Genomic DNA, 8,827 nt, shown 5'->3' on the forward strand with positions numbered 1-8,827 from the left:
AGCAAAACCTCAAAAAATGAGTTGGTGCAAGTTTATAAAGATGCTGCCTCAAAGAGCAGAATCGGTTGTTACCGACATACGACTTCCTGTAGGATTTTTTTTTTCTTGAAAGATGTAACATTTTTCTCACTCTGTCTTAGGAGTTTGTAAGTTTTAACTTAAGGGACTTATTTACTTTTTAAAAAGCAATTTGTATTTAGCACCCACATCCATGTCAATGACAAAATGAAGACAGCACTAAATTTCTTAGCCTGGGTCATCAGAAGGCATTTCCGGCTGGTGGTACACAGAAAAGTCTTGTTAGATGGCTGGTTAACATTAGCTGTATTTCAAAGTAAGTGATTCAGTTAATTCAAGACCATCACAGTTTGCAACTTTTTTCTTCTTAGTACCAAGTTGAAGAACACTCCTGGCTAGTATATGATCTAACTTGCACTGCTTGCTTTTAAAATTGGTATACGAGCCTATGGAGAAATGCTGGACTGGTTCTAGTTCTGCAAATGCCCCTCTCCAAGTCACTATGTGTTCTCTTCACAGACCAGCATAAAGACTCCTAGTTAAAATACAGCTGCTTTGTGTTTGGGAGATTTATAACATTTCATTAAAATCATGCCACTGTCGAGTACCTAAGGATTTTAAAACTGTCATGTGGATATGCATTAGACAAAAGGGGTTGAGTAAGCAATTGTCCCACTAGAAGCTTCACCGGTTTGTTACTGACTTGGCACTGAACTTTGTGGTGAATTACTGTGGCATTAACAACTGATATTGGTGTCTGGAACTAAAGTGATATCCACCCAGCACTGACCAGTCTCATCTGTAATGCTCCCAAGTGTCTTTCATAGTTCTTGCTATTCAAAGTAAATAAATAGATGGTGGAATGGTGGTGGTGGAGGTGTAGAGGGATAGGATAGCTTTCCATCCATGAAAGAAAGTACTTTCTGGTCTTACTGATGCAGCACATACAATAATTGAAAAAACTTCATGATACTACAAATGAATGGAACACTAAAAATCTTCCAGTCAGCTCCCTAAAAACATTTCAGACCTCTCTTAATGAAGGAATTTAAATTACCTGTGGTTTGATGAGCAGAAAAAAGCACAGGTAATTAGGTTCCAAGGAGTTTAATAATCATGTCCTTACCCTTCCACTGTGTATGTTTAACTTTAGGCAAGGATTTGAAAAATGATGGCACTACTGAGCAGTCAGCTGAGGTTAAGATTAATTAGTTTTGTGAGAGAATGTGAAACATCATCCAGATTTCTTGTTGCCCGGCACGTAACAACAAGGTTATGTCAAGGTTCAAGAGCCAAACACAGAAGCGCACGTCGTAGTCTTTGCCAATGGGTCCTCTGCCCTCTGGATCCAACATCAAGGCGCTGTCGGTGCGGTTCCGCGGGGGTCACTGCCCGCGGGGCACAGGCGGTGAGGCCCCCGGCCCGGCCGCAGCCTGCCGTGCCACGGGCAGATGCGTCGCCCCGCTCCCCGCGGCGGGGTGGCAGCCCGGGGGGCTCCCGCCGCCGCCCCCGCCGCCCGCCACGCCCTTCCCAGGCGGGGGGAGCTGCGAGCGCGCCCCCCCGCGGCGGCCGAGGGACGCCCGGCCGGGACGGCGCCTCTATCTTCTGTCGTAAGGGAAGCGAGCACGGCCGTTTTGTGGCGAGATAGCTCCCCGCCCCTGGGCGGCGTGTGACCGGTCACTGAAATGTCACAACACGCACAAAACGACGGCCTCACCTCACCAAACCCCCACCCCGGGCACCCCCCCGCCCCTTCCGCCCCGCCGCCGCTCCGCGCCGTCACTTCCGGCCGCCGCGCCGCTGCCGCCAGGATGATCCCGCCGGTGCAGGTCTCGCCGCTCATCAAGGTGAGGGCGGCGGGCCGGTGCCCCGGCGCCGCAGGGGCGTCCCGCCGTACTGCGGGGCGGGGGGGCGGCCTGTCGGCGGGCGGGCGGGCGGGCGGGCAGCGCCGGGCCGAGCCGGGCCGGGCCTGGCGGTGCGTGTGAGCTGAGTGCAGGCCGCGTCCTTGTCTCTGCCTCCCGCAGTTCACCCGGTACTCGGCGCTGCTGGTGGGGATGATCTACGGCAAGAAGCGATACGGTGAGTGCGGCGCTCCGGGCGGCCTGTCCCCTCCCCCTCACGGCCCGCAAGGGCACCTTGAGGCGGCCGGCGCGGCCTGGCCGCCATTTCCCCTTCCCCGCCGCAGCGGGAGCTGCCTGGGCCTTGCCGAGCAGGCCCTCGGAGAGGGGCTCTTAACTGGTTAGAAGCCACAGATCCGTGTGGAATGTGCCAGTGTGCCAGCGAAACTCTCTTTCTTCCTTTTTGAGTAAGCTAGCAGGCTCAGAGCTTTGTGCCGGGTTCTAGAAATTGTGTTTTAAATCAAATGTGTTAATGACAGACTACCTAAAGCCTATTGCTGAAGAAGAGAGAAGAATAGAGGCTGAAGAGAAAAAGAAACAGGAAGAACTTCAGCGGATTGCAAAAGAGCTTGCAGAAGGTAGTCCCTTGGTTTAATTTACGCATCTCTTGCCAAAGTGCACACAGTGGTTTGCAAGTGGGCAGCCGTTTTGCTGCAGTGTTTTTAGGAGGAATTGAGGCTCACGGCCAGTGGGCTGCAGACTCTTGTGGATTCATGGAGCAGTGGTTAGAGTTATGTGAAGGGTAAATAGTGCTGCTGTTTGACAAGCCCTGCAAAACATAAACATCAGTAGAGGAAGAGTTAAAAACACTTTTGCAACCAAACGGGATTTGTTAAATGACTATTTGAATTTCCACTAGGAAAATAAATTGCTAAAAGCTGCAGGTTTTTCTGTGAGGAGTAATTGGGACTGTATATTAACTGTACTTGGATTTGCCTTATTCAGCTGGACACAGCAAATCTGTGATCCCTTTTCTCCATGCAATACAGAAATCTCACAAATGTGACCGATAGCCTAAACCAGAGTACATAGGCAGCTGCTTGTAGTTGCAACTCAAAGCTTTTAAGTGGTGGTAGTAACACAGTGTTAAGAGATCAACTTAATTTGTTATATTTCTTGTGAGGAGAATATACTGAAGGTGATCAGTTGGTATTAGTATTGCTGCTTTTTTCTCAATGCCTTCCACCCTCTAGTAGTTCTGCTGCAGCATGCTTTCTCTCATCCTTAGGATTATTTCTTGGGACCCCTGTGTGTTTCTAAGGGAGGGTTCCTTCCCCCACCTTAGAAAAGTGTGTTCTGTAGCTTGAATTCACCTAGGCTTTTTTAGGTGGACTTACAGTTGAGAACTTTAAGAAAATTGATTAATGACTCAAGCTGTTCTTGATGCAGCTACACACTTAGTAACTATTTCGCTGGGAAATAGTGACATTTGCATTGTCCTAAAGAAGACTAATGTTGAACAAGACCCCGTAATTAAATTAACTGCACATATATAAAATCAAATATGTAAGTAGGTGAATTATATTGCTTACTAGAGATAAAGCTATTTTGCGCAGCTGTTGTACCATCTTAAAATACGTGGTCCCCATTTATTTGTTCCATAACCAATGGGTCTTTTAGATATTCTCTGGTTTAGCTGAAACTTCACATTTTTTGGAGATAGAGGCTGTAGTGCAGTGTTACTCTGCTTAATGGAATTACATGATTATTTCTTTAGAATGTTTAATCTGTTTAAAAGTAGCACACAGATGACTGTTCTGCATTCCGAACAGTGGGTTTGTTGTGGTTTTCCAGTTAGAAAAGCAACTGTTAAAACTTCATTCAGTGCAGTGCAGTTGTTGAAGATTGTTCTTTAGAAATGAATAATTGGACATACCTGTAATGATAGCTTTTTCTGGGCTTATTTGAATTACCAGTTCAGAAAACTGTCATTTACTAATGAGTAAGCCAAAAAAGTGCCTCTACCCCAAAGCAATGAAATAACAGTTCTGTTGAATAAGCAGAAGTGGGAATCATTAAAAACTGGCTAGAAAGAAATGGCATACTTAAAGGAAGCCTTTGATCCCACTAGTGCTTTGCATATTTTAGTACTGCATGGGAGTGACTAGTAGTCCTAACTATGTTTGGTTTTTTCTTCCCTTATAGCAAGTGAAGATTCCATATTGAAATGAACAAAGGATTGGATATTAATTTCCCACATGGAGATACATGGCTAGGCCCTGAATTGTTCGGTGTTTGGTGGGCTCTGCATGTTATTCTATCAATAAAGGTCTTGCAACACTTCAATTGGTATCTTTTGAGAGAATTGCACAGAACAGCTGCAAAAATAACTTACAGAATGTGACAGGAAGCATTTGTCACAAGCTGGCCATTGCTGCAGCTGAAACACCCTGTTGTATTCCTCCAGCAACAGCCAATCACTACACCTACTACTCGTAAGTAATATTTGTGATCAGAAAATACATACAATTTAATGTATATGGACATGTGGGGGAGGCTGACATGGCACTGGCTGCCTGAACCAGCTTATTAAATGGCTTGACTGGGGAGTTGCTGCCATCTATTTTCAGCGTTGTTATCACAGTAGATTATTGCACGATTCTTGCATTTGACAGTGCAGTCAAACTTGATGGTGATTTGTTAAGTTATGCTGAGGAGATCTGAAGAATTGGTGCTGGCTCACTAGTCGGGTATTTTTAAACGTATCTTTTCAGATTTAACAGAGGGTCAAATGTTCCCCAAAACTATGAACAAGTTACCGTTAAATTGTAATCTGCCGCTTTTATAGGAAGTGACTGGCAATGCAGGGGACTGAGATTTTAAAAAGTAGTGGCCTTTAACGTGAAATTAAGTCTGCCATTAGCATGTAAGCTGCTAAGGTACCTCCTCAGCTGTACGGACCTTGGATACCCCAGAAGGTAAAAAGCCTATCCTGGTAGATTGTAGTGGTGGTCTTGGGTTTTGTCACTGTAAGTAATACAAATAACTCGGACATTCAGGGGGCCTTGTTTCTAACTTGGACGATGGCTAGCTTCCTTCTGACATTGCAGATCAGACAGCGGAAGCGGTGATTTCAGGTCTAAATCTCTCCCCAGTGATGGCAGTCTTTCAGGAAGCGTCATCATATGTTTTATTATAATTGCTGTTGATAAATACACAGCCTCTTCTAGATTATACTTTGAAAGAAATAAATCCTTTAACTGCCAGTGCACGTTCTGAACTAATAAAGCAGTCCTACGGAGTATACGGGAATGAAGTATAACAAAATTGAATTTGAATTGGAAGTGTAGCGTATCCAGTAACTGCAGGGAAAAGGGGTTAAAATGGGGTGTTTTCAAGGAAAAAAGAGGAATAGGAAAATCAGCTACATGTCATGATTAGGCTTTTGGTTTTTTTACTTGAATGTATATCTCGTGGTATTGAAATTACAAGGTAATGCTTATGAAAGTAAGGATACAGACTGGCAGTTAGTTTCAAATCCTCTTTCTGCAATACAGAAATAATGCATCATATCCTGAACTCTCAGGTTAACAGGATGTGTTGCACACTTAAAAGCCAATATTTTTCCAGTAATTTCAGGAGCTGTAAATCAGATCTGATTTGTCAGAAAACCTAATGTTTTTAAAACACGGGCACTGAATTCATGTCTGTGGTGCTAGCCTGTAAGCTGTCAAATGGTGGTATGTGAAATAAGGGCTTCTGAAAAACCTCTGAAACTCAACACTTGGGATTCACCTGTGACTGTGCTTGAGCACAATGTGATTATACACATTATATTTATATGTCCTTTTACATTGGGTTGAATTCCCATGTGGGTGGGAAAGGTGCCACAAGCCTCACTACAGCTGCCCCATGGTGACCAAGTTACTCCTCTGCCACCCCATTCTGGCCAGGCAATAGATAATTACCAGGTTTGAGACAAAAAAAGCCAATGCTAAACAGCTATAGTAAGTTTTAACACTATTTACAGCAAGACTAAGGTACCTGTGAAGATCAAGGGGTGAACCGTTGTCCTCAGCTGAGGGAAATTCTGGGAAATACAGCCTCATACTCAGAGGTGCACAGCAAAAGGAAGGTGCTGCAGGCATGCGTTGCAGAAGTACAGGGAAAATTCTGACAATGTGGTCAGACTTCATTTTAATAACAGTCCAGACACAATTTTTTTTCTTTGCTTCTGTGGCAGGCTTGGGTGCTCCATTTCATACACATGTCCTATGAATAGAATTTGTGCAGGTGTTTGGGTCCAAGGCTTCCTTTTTTCATTTATAAAACACATGGAAGAGAGGGGCAAGCCTATGGAAAGTAGAGGTGATCCATCTGACTGTACATGCAGTTTTGGAAGCAGTCATCCAAAGGTGCTGAAGGAAACCATTAGGCTTTGCACCTGTGCCAGACTAAGAGCACTTACGAGGTCAGGTGGTGGTGCTAGGGGGTGTATGATCAGTCTGCTTGTGGTTGAAGTTCAGTCCCAGTGTTTAGCCCCTGCAATCCTGAGGAAGCTGATGGAATTGCCTCTTGAGGAAGTGGGGAATGTGGGAACAGATTGCACATACATCTAAAGACTGCTGTGAAAATGATGGGCATAAATTCTTTTCCAGACTGCTAGCAACAAGACAAAAAATGGGGTGGATGTATTAAATAACCCTTTGATAAGTATCTGCTGTCACTGAGAAATAAGTGAGGCCACTCACTTGGCCACATGACTGCACACCAAGCCAAGTATTTGCCTGCAAACTTGATGAAAGTTGTGTTTGGCAATAGATTTTGAGATAATTGGAGAAAGAGCTGTGTTATTTGAGCCTGAGGCTGCTGCAACCCCCAGCAGCAAGAGCAACCACAACTTGATGAAAGGTGTAGAGGAGAAAGCAGTAAAGACAAGAGTATCCAACCCCAGGTGGCATTACACAAGTGTAAGGTGCCAAGGAAGAAAGCAGGGAGAAAAAGAGACGGATAGCTCAGTCAACGGACAATTTTTTCTTGGAAAGAGGTAAAAAATGAAGCAGAAAGTTAACTTGAAACCTGTTGCTTGAAAATGCAAAGATGAGGAAGGAGGCAGCAAGAAAATACCTTTCCTTTCATGTTATGAGGGGAAAGATCCTCATGTTTGTTTTGTGGTCTGTAAAACACAGCAGCCACCTTTTTGTCTGCTGGAACTAGGTTTGTCTCGCTCCTCTGTTGCTGCTTGAAAAGGAGTTTCTCTCTCTCTCTGAATGTTTTTCCTAATCTTCCCCATACCCCACCTTAAGATTTTGTGGAAGGAGCAGGTGAAGAGGTACAGAGAAAAGAGATTTTTCTCTTGCAAGCATTTGTGATGGATGATGCAAGCCACATTCAGCCCAGACAGCAATAAAGCCTTAACTGGATCCAGTAGTCTCTGGGGTCTTGTGGAGGTTTTCTTATGCAGGAGCTGGAGCTGCTGGAAGGACAAAGCCATCCAGCCGAGTGCCAAGGAATGCAACCCATCTGCCTGGAGGGTGGAACTGGGATCCATACCCCACCTGTGCGTTTAAATACTGTCTCTTCCTTTGAAGAGTGAAGGTTGATTTGCTTGTGTTCAGCCTCTCTGGGAGGGAAGCAGCACTTCCCAGCCTTAGCTGGGGTCAGACCATGGCCAGCTGGGAAAAGACAGCACTTTTCCCAGAACCACAAGGGGCAGCTGAAGACGGGACCACGGGCTCCAGTCTCCCTGGCAGGTTTTTCCCCTCTCTGCAGGAACTGCTATCCTCACAGCTCTGCCAGCAGCAGAGACTTCATACGTGCTCCCACATTTCTGGCAGTACCAGGTCAGGCACCTCCACTCACAACTCACGAGTAGCAGCAGGCTAGGCTCCAGCAGAGGGAACAGCTGAAGGTCACCTACGTGCTTTTGAGTCACTTTGTCTTACCCCTTCCATCTGAGACAACAGATGATGGCCAAGATGCAGCATTAAAAATCCCTTGGCAGCTCCCAACTCGAGGCAAGCCCCTTCTGCATGGAGGGGAAATTTCCTCTCTGCCCCTGAGCCCCTCTCTTGAGAAACCTCCCCTACAAGTCTCAGAGGGATATTCATTTCCTTGCCCCACTGCCTTCAAAACTAAGACTGGAGGTCTGTATACATTACTTCCTTCAGCGAGGCACTTACAAAACAGGCCTCCTCTCACCGCCCTCTGGACTTGAGAGCCAGAGGTAAAAATACTTCCTGGCGTATAGGCAAATATACTAGAAGCCCAGCTACCTGACCAGACATATATCATACCAGTATACCAGAAGCTGCAGATACCCTGCAGCACTCAACAGGGCGTTGATTGGTCAGGAGACTTCTGAAATTGTCTTGCAGGCCTGGGAAAATCCTGGAAAAATCTATTTCTACCCTTCTCCATGCCCAGCCAGTCTGGCCAGCTGTCACCTGTGAATGAACCATATGCACTGCAGGTACGAACTATGCCAGGCCCTACCTGCATCTAACGGGCTAATACCTCTGGTGGGAAGCAAACCACAGGTGGTGTGGCTGTGGCATGCAACAAGCTGTAGAAACATCTGTTAGTAAGGGATTGCTGACCAGAAATCACAGTGGTCCCAGTCTTTTGGCAGAGTGGCTTTGTGGGCTGATGGTACCATTTTGAAAAAAAGAAAAGAAAAAAAAAAATAATTTCATCACCTGGTCTACATAGTACAAGGAAGTCAGTTTTTCCCTCAAGACACTCAGCGTGTTAGGCAGTAGGACCGAGAGACACAGTGAGGGGCAAAAGGTAAGGGCAGGCTGCCTGCAGCTCAGGGCTGTATGTGCCGTGGCTGGGCACGACTTTTGTGTCAGATGAGAAGACAGCGGGAGCAGCAGATGAAGCATCTCATCGGAGCACCTCCCCAGCTGCGGGCAGGGAAGGTTTCCCTCCCAGCAGCTGCCCCACTCTGGGGCACTGCATTGTGCCGT

General features: G+C 46.0%; 1 long non-coding RNA gene across 2 annotated transcripts; it reads left to right on the forward strand.

The window, feature by feature from the left end:
- Positions 1–1,721: 1,721 nt before the first annotated feature.
- Positions 1,722–8,794, forward strand: LOC130142972 (uncharacterized). 2 transcript variants are annotated; one of them, XR_008819595.1, is made up of 5 exons: positions 1,722–1,865; positions 2,043–2,097; positions 2,396–2,494; positions 4,062–7,030; positions 8,780–8,794. It is a non-coding gene; the product is annotated as an uncharacterized LOC130142972 (long non-coding RNA). The 2 variants fall into 2 exon arrangements; XR_008819596.1 differs by lacking the exon at positions 8,780–8,794 and having other exon boundaries at positions 1,723–1,865; positions 4,062–4,351; positions 4,532–5,168.
- Positions 8,795–8,827: the final 33 nt, after the last annotated feature.

This window comes from Falco biarmicus, chromosome Z (genome assembly GCF_023638135.1).
Source record: "Falco biarmicus isolate bFalBia1 chromosome Z, bFalBia1.pri, whole genome shotgun sequence".
In the NCBI taxonomy this organism is placed as follows: domain Eukaryota; kingdom Metazoa; phylum Chordata; class Aves; order Falconiformes; family Falconidae; genus Falco; species Falco biarmicus.